The sequence below is a fragment of the Trichechus manatus genome, unplaced genomic scaffold (assembly GCF_000243295.1).
Source record: "Trichechus manatus latirostris isolate Lorelei unplaced genomic scaffold, TriManLat1.0 scaffold00282, whole genome shotgun sequence".
Taxonomy (NCBI): domain Eukaryota; kingdom Metazoa; phylum Chordata; class Mammalia; order Sirenia; family Trichechidae; genus Trichechus; species Trichechus manatus.
In genome coordinates this window covers 942925-950596 of record NW_004444218.1, presented here as the reverse complement: position 1 = coordinate 950596, position 7672 = coordinate 942925, and the positions used below count along the sequence as shown (strand labels likewise).

Here is a 7672-nt window from a genome sequence, read left to right as displayed (position 1 = left end):
GTTGTCAACCATTGTCATAGAGCAATATGTGTACTGTTTAATGAGAAACTATTTGTTCTGCAAACCTTCATCTAAGGTACAAAAAAAGAATTATCTATGTGAGATCAAATTGACAACAGCAACTCAAAAGGTCTGATAGGAAGCCTAGGGGACAGTGAGCTGAAGATAATGGTGATGGAATAATTTGGAAACGGATAGTGAGAATAGCAGCACAACTGGAAGAATGTAATTGATGTCACTGAATTGTACATGTAGAAACTTTCAAAATGGTGTAACTTTGGCTATGCGTATTTTCACCAAAAAAAAGGTCCTCAAGGTCGAAAAGGGAGAGTGTTGTTGCATGTCGTGGGATTGTTAACCAATGTCATAAAACAATATACGTACTGACTGTTTACTGAGAAATTATTTGTTCTGTAAACCTTCGTCTAAAGTACAACAAAAAAAAAATGAAAAAAAAAAAAGAACTATATGGGATCAAACTGACAACAGCAACTTGAAAGATCAGATAGGAACCTTAGGGGGCAGTGAGTTTATGATAATGGGGGAGGAACAACTCAGAAAAGGAGCATGAAAACGGTTGTACAACTTGAAGGTAATCAATGTCACTGAACTGTACATGTAGAAACTGTGTGTGTATGTTCTGCTGTGTATATTCTCAACAACAAAAAATAATAAATTAAAAAGAACAAAAAGGCCTGTTTGCCCCCGCTCCCCCTCCAGCTTCCAGCCTCTCATGCCTGCTGCCCCTCATCTGGCCTCTATGCTACTCAAACCCAAGGCTCCACATGTCCTGCTGCACGACCAGCAGCCCCCAAGGGACTGGAGGGCCTGTGGTTGTCATTCCCTTCCCCAGGTCACCTAGGAGTGTGGTCTCATCTGGAAAATTTCCACCTATACACAGTGAGTGTATAGCAAGGCCTTGGCTGAGAAAACCCTGACATCTATACATATTCCAAGCAGCAGACCTACTGCTGCAGTACCCTGCCCTCCTCCCCTCTTCACATCTGAGAGCAAAACTATTAAACGGCTATGTCCTATTATGTGGCTACAGTGATGTTCTCTTCTATGTCTTTCGAGACGTTTCAGGGGCATTGACTAAGCTTCACACCAGAGTGTCAGCATCTTGTCACAGTCCAAAGAAGCAGCATAAGCTAGCACCACAGTAAGCACTACACAAAACTTCCGACAGGGCCCAGCCCCCCCCTGGCCACTGCAGCCTGCATGGTAATAAGCAAGGAGGGGTGCTGCCACCAACCCTTGGAAGAGGGTGAGAGCGAGCATGCAAAGTCCAGAAGTCTTGGGGGATGACCACCCAAATGTTAGCCCAGAGCAGCCACCCGAAGCTAGAGGCCAGCCTTGCTAATTTTAAGCATGCATGTCTTATTCTTGTAATCTAAAAAGAAAGTGGAGAGAAAAAGAAAGAAGTCACACTGACAACCTTAAATGGCAGCTCCATTGTTCTGAGATGACCTTGTTTTCACAGAGCCCGCCATCACACTCCAAGGTTGGGGAGTCAGCACCAACCAACTCTGGACTCCGTGTGTGACCTCACGCACTGACCCTCTCACGTTGGGAGTGTCACTGGCTGTGCAAGTACTCAGACCTCTCCTCCATTCCCCACTTCCACAAGCCCCCAGCCTCCCTGCACTGGGCTATATCTCTCCATATCCGCTCTGGGGTCCCCACAAGTCCCTTCATCTATCCAGCAGATGTTCTCAGAAGCAGTACCACTGGGTGGGCACTGGGGGTGCCAGGGAAAGTGGGCACCAGGTCTTCCCTCAGAAAGCTCACCATCTAGTGCAGAAGCCAGGCACGGAGCCCATCCTCATGACACTACAGGTGATTACACTGAGAAACGTGATTGAAATAACAGCCCATAAATGAAAGCATGAAGGAAGCACAAACCAGTAAAAACTGCTGAGGGGGCTGGGCAGGCCTGGGCTCAAGCAGGCTGGGGCTCTGTTGAAGGAGTCTGCAATCTACAAATATACCAGGATCAGGAAGAACTGGGGCAACCATGCTGTTGAGGCTGTCAGGGGCCTGGGGGATGGGGGCCCCACTGAGCCCAGCCCCATGCTGGATGCCGGAGCACTGGGATCCTGGGGAGGGGGAGCAGAAGCACTGCTGTGTCCACCTGCCATCATGGCCGTCCTTCCCAGGCCTGCTCTGCCCATGCCCAGCTGCCTCCACCCACCTGATGTAGGAAGACTCCTGGGAGACGGGCCCAGGAGGACAAGAGGCTTTGGGAACTGGCCCTGGCAGGAATGACCTTGGGAACACCATTTGTTCCCTCAGCCTGATTTTTCTCCACTGTGAACGGGGTCAGGTTAGGCCAGCAAATACCCCCTTCAACAAGCTGCCCAGAGAATTAATAAGGGCAAGAAAGCACTTTCAAAGTGCTATTCAGCTGTGGGCCCCTCTTTTAGCTACTGTCACAACTGCTCCGTAGGAGAGGGCTATGAGCCCCAACAGCAGCAGCAAAAGCAGCGGTTAGCAGGTCAAGAGCAGATCACAGTCTGGCCTTGCTGAGCAGGTGACGTCCTCCCCAAGGAAGGGAGTCTGAGGCTCAGGGACTTGGCCAAGGGCAGGAGACTCCCTCAAAAGCAATGTCCTAACCAAGTGTCCTGGCCCTGCAGGAAGCACAGGAGAGGCCTGAGACCGGGAAGGGTCTCAGCAACAGGCCCTTGGTGCCCACTCTCCGGGAGGAAAAGAGGCATAGCACCGGCTGCTGCAAAGCCAGGGAAGGGATCGGCCCCACCCAGCCACCCTGTTTGGAGTAGGGGGTGGTCGGAAGACCTGAGGCACGCCAGGAAGGCCAGCTGCAGTCAAAGGATGACCCAGCACTTGCCGCCCTACTCTGACAGCCTGCCCACCCTGCAGTGACCACGCAGTTCCCAGCCCCGTCGGTCTCAGTTTCCCCGCAGCACGTAAGCCCTGCCCGCCAGTGGCCGCCACACCCCGTCCAGGCAGGGCTCATGGGAAACGCCTTGCAAAAAGCCTGGAGCGGCTGGGGTCGGTCTGGTCTCCCCAGACCAGACTCCCTGCCCTGGACGCTTGATTTCCACTCCAAGCTTCTGCAAGCAGAGCCGAGAGGCGCGGCCCCGTACCGCCCAGACCCCCCGAGCCCCGCGCCCCCGAGCCCGAACCGGTCCCGTTAGAAGCGGAGCCCGCTGGCCCAGGCCTCTCGCGGCGCACTCACCGCCGTCGGCTGCGCCTCCGCCACCAACTTCCGGGTACCCCGTCCGCGCGCCGCCACCACCGCCCAAGCCCCGCCCCGCCTGCCGCCGGCGCGCTTGCCATTGGAGGGGCAGCGAGAGGCGGGGCGGCGAGCTGCGGCCTCAGGCTCGTTGGCTGCGAGGGCAGTCCCTCGGGGGCTGCAGCCTTCTCGGCGCCGGCCCCTAGGGCTGCGCCAAGCTTTGGGACTGAGCAGACATCTGGGTTCCTAGTGACCCTGGGAGCCTGTCGGGGATCCATCATCCGCACCGGCAGCCACTTGCAGACGCCCCTGAGTCCTTACCCTCGTGGGCACCCCCGGAGACTGCAGCTGCTGGACCCGGGTCTAAGCTCAGGCACCCGGCGGTCACCTGCTGACCGAACGCCCCTTCCCCCACCCCAATCCTGCTACGTGGCTACTCACTTCCCTCACCCCGGTCAGGCTGGGTCCTGGACTGAGCCTTCTGTCTGCCCATACCTGACCCCTGGACCTGGCCATCCTCTCTTCTGGACATCCCTCCTTTAGTTTTATGCCCCTGGCTCATTACAGTCTATGCCTCTCTGGCCTCTGGCCCCCTCCCCACCCGATCCCTGAGGGCCCTGCCTTGCAGAGGACAGACCCCAGTCTCTGGCCAGGCACTCCAGCCCCACCCCTCTCACTCAAGCAGGTAAGCCATCGGCTTGGAAGGTGCCTGGAGGGAGCACAGCGGAAGGGGGGGGCAAGTGAGCACTGACTGGGGCCCTCCCAACAGGACAAAAGCCTTGGCTCCCCCCACCACCACCCCTCCCCCGCCTCTGGCTGTGCTTGAGGCCTGAGCCCAAGGATGGTGGAGACAGAGGCCCAGAGCCTGCCCCAAAGTGGACACTCAACAAATGGCACCTGGTGTGTTGTTGACAAAGGATGACAATTACAGTATGTATGACAATAACATGCTATGCACTCTAAACACACTGTCTTGGCCCAAAGCTATCATTCACCCCATTTTACAGATCCAAATGTTGTGAATCATCTGAGGCCCAGAACACTTAAGTCACTTGCTTGATGTCAGAAAGGGTGAGTGGCAGCAGCTGGATTAGCTCCACAGCCCTACAGGTTGAAGACCTCACAGACCTGATCGGCCAAGCCACGCCTGGAACCATATCAGCGCAGCCTCTGTGTGGTATGCTCACCCTCTTGGGCAGGCAGTGGGACAAGCGACAACCTGCGCCTGTGAGCAATCTGGGCCCACGCCCTCTGGCCCTGGTAGATCTGGAGCTCACCAGCCTGCTCCAGGTGCCCACCCACATCACCGCACTGGTAGCTCCTTCTGCAGCAGGGTGGTACCTGTGTGAGCTAGGACTCCTGTTTTGCCTGGGTCAGTAACATGGCAGTGTGTGTGAGGACCAGGTTTTGCCCTGGAGTCAGCCCTTTCCCTACCTAATTTATAGGCCCTACCATGCTCGCCCCCAAGCGTCTGTCAGTTTGTCGTACTGTGGTGGCAACCAACTGGAAGACATCCATATTTGTACCTATTCCAAAGAAAGGTGATCCAACAAAATGCAGGAATTATGGAACAATATCATTAATATCACTCAAGCAAAATTTTTGCTGAAGATCATTCCAAGGTGGTTGCAGCAGTACATTGACAGGGAACTGCCAGAAGTTCAAGCTGGAGTCAGAAGAGGACATGGAACGAGGGACATCATTGCTGATGTCAGATGGATCTTGGTTAAAAGCAGAGAATACCAGAAAGATGTTTACCTGTGTTTTATCAACTATGCAAAGGCATTCGACTGCGTGGATCATAACAAATTATGGATAACACTACTAAGAATGGTGTTGTGTATTGAGCTGTGTCCCCAAAAAATGTGTAACAATTTGGTTAGGCCATCATTCCCAGTATTGTGTGACTGTCCACCATTTTGTCATCTGAGGTGATTTTCCTATGTGTTGTAAATCCTACCTCTATGATGTTAATGAGGCAGGACTCAATCTACAAGGTTAGGCTGTGTCTTAAGTCAATCTCTTCTGAGATATAAAAGAGAGAAGCAAGCAGAGAGACATGGGGACCTCATACTACCAAGAAAAAAAGCACCGGGAACATAGCATGTCCTTTGGACCCAGGGTCCCTGTGCTGAGAAGCTCCTCAACTAGGGAAGATTGATGACAAGGACCATCCCCCAGAGCCAACAGAAAGAGAAAGCCTTCCCCTGGAGGTGGTGCCCTGAATTCGGACTCTGGCCTCCTAGACTGTGAGAGAATAAATTTCTCTTTGTAAAAGCTATCCACTCGTGGTATTTCTGTTACAACAGCACTAGATAACTAAGACAAATGGGAATTCCAGAACACTTAATTGTGCTCATGCAGAACCTGTACACAGACCAAGAGGCAGTCGTTCGAACAGAACAAGAGAATACTGCGTGGTTTAAAGTCAGGAAAGGTGTGCATCAGGGTTGTATCCTTTCACCATACTTATTCAATCTGTATGCTACGCAAATAATCCAAGAAGTTGGACTGTGAAGAAGAACATGGCATCAGGATTAGAGAAAGACTCATTAACAACCTGTGATATGTAGATGACAACCTTCCTTGCTGAAATCAAGGAAACCAAGCCCTCATGAGCAGCAATTGCCCCTTGCCTTCAGGAAGGGCATGTGGTCATGTATTGGTCAAATGGAGGTTCAAATCCTGCTCTTGTGTTGGGCAAGCCCCCACCCTCCATCCTTGCTCTCCCCATCTAGGCAGGAGCCAGGTCAGAGGCGCTCAGATATTCACTCTGGCTCTGTCACCACCAATGCAAGCCTGGGCAATATTTGATGCCAAGGAACAGACAAGGCCAGATTAGCTGGGTCTACAGTGGGCATCTGAGCCCTGGTATCTCAGGGCTGGAAGACGCTTACTGCTATCCTGCCTATAATTGCATGTGTCTTCAGATATGGAGCTCACTACCTCCTGTGACCACCCTCTTGATCTGTGCACATCTCCGACTGTTGGAAAGTTCTTCCCGACATCCGGCTGAAAAACTTTTCCCCTGGTAGCTTTCCCTACATGCCCCAGGGCTGTCCCTATACAGCTGCCAGCAGCTGGGTGGAGAGGCAGGGGAGAAAGGGAGGAGATTGGGCTACTGGTTCTTATAGCAGCAGTAAGTGATGGAGGCTTTCCCTCCTGTTCTCTGGCTAGTTCTGGCCCCAGCCTGCAACATGTGGCCCTGAGTCCTATTCACACTGGCTGCCCACTCTGATCCTCTGGGTGTAGCTTGGGAGCAGACAGGTTTCTGGAACTGTTCTTGGGGTGTGGGGTGTCCAGGCAATCCCCCAGCATCTTCAATTGGGCTGATTTTGGTGGATGTTTCTCTGTTTTGCTCTCTCAGTAGAGATCTGTCCAGCCCATCTTGCTACCATCAGCAAATACGTGGAGAGGGGGCAGTGCTGGGCCAGGAGGTCACGGCTGAGAAGAGGAGCTCCAGAAGGACCAAGGCTCAAAGGATGTCCAGGCCACAGCATGTCCCACTGCCCTTGCCTGTCCCTCCCCGCACTTCTAGCTTCCACATTTAGACCACGTGAGGCTCGGAGCATGGGACTCCTTTAAGGAGCAATGCTGCCCTCAGAGAGATGGGTAGAAACAGTTGGGATAATTAAACCCACTCTTAAATGGAGGAAAGAGAACACCCCCACCCCACACAGAAACTGGGCCAGAATGTCAATGATGGTGCTAGTCCACAAGATGAGAGCTACTTTGCTCAGGAAAGCCCCTGTGCTCCAGGGAGGGATGCTTCATTCCACCTGCCCAGAGCTGCAGGCAATATCCCCATGTAGGGATGCCAAATGGCTTTCACCTCAAGTGCCTGGCTCTGATAGTCTTCTGGGATCGATTCACCACGTCTGCCAGGGCACAGGCAGATCCACTGGTGATATTAGTGGTGAGTTCTTGCCCTTAGTCATTTCACTTTTTTTGTTCTGAACAAGCAACTTCTGAGTGAACACACTGGACCTCCTGATGTGGATGTATAAGGCATGAGTGTCCGATCCCGCATCAGAAGTCACCCCAATTAGCACTGTCATGGGCAGTAGTGTGGCTCCTTGGGATGCAATGAATGAGTGTCTGGTCATCTCCAGGTGCAACCAGAGCAGGAAAGACATAGAACCAAGTGTGAGCCATGGTCACTGATCACGGGGCCATCTCAGGAACCCCCCCAGACAAGCCTCACTGGGCGGCATCCCTGCCAGTGCCCCCCACGCAACAGAGTTAAGTGGAGCTGACCAAGGGTTATGATGGCATTGTCATGTGTGCCCCATGTCACTGTAGGGATGTTGTTGGTACTTTCTACCCAGCAGGGCAATGCTAAGATCACACACTGCCCTGCTGAGTGTGAGTCCAACACTCCAAGCGGGTGGAGGAAAGGGGGCACCAGGATGAGTCTTGGGAGGGGCTAGGTGTAAGCACTTAGAGCCGTGGGGGGGTGCAATGGAGGAGGTTTCA

The 7672-nt window shown here is 53.1% G+C and overlaps 1 protein-coding gene across 1 annotated transcript in view; it reads right to left on the bottom strand.

Annotated features, from left to right (window-relative positions):
- The window catches only part of TANGO2 (transport and golgi organization 2 homolog), a 65517-nt gene extending 62288 nt beyond the window's left edge, over window positions 1-3229 (bottom strand). Inside the window, exon 1 of the mRNA XM_023725052.1 lies at window positions 3200-3229. The gene's annotated coding sequence lies outside the window, so the exon portion shown is untranslated. The remainder of the gene's footprint in view (window positions 1-3199) is intronic.
- Between the last annotated feature and the right edge of the window lie 4443 nt (window positions 3230-7672).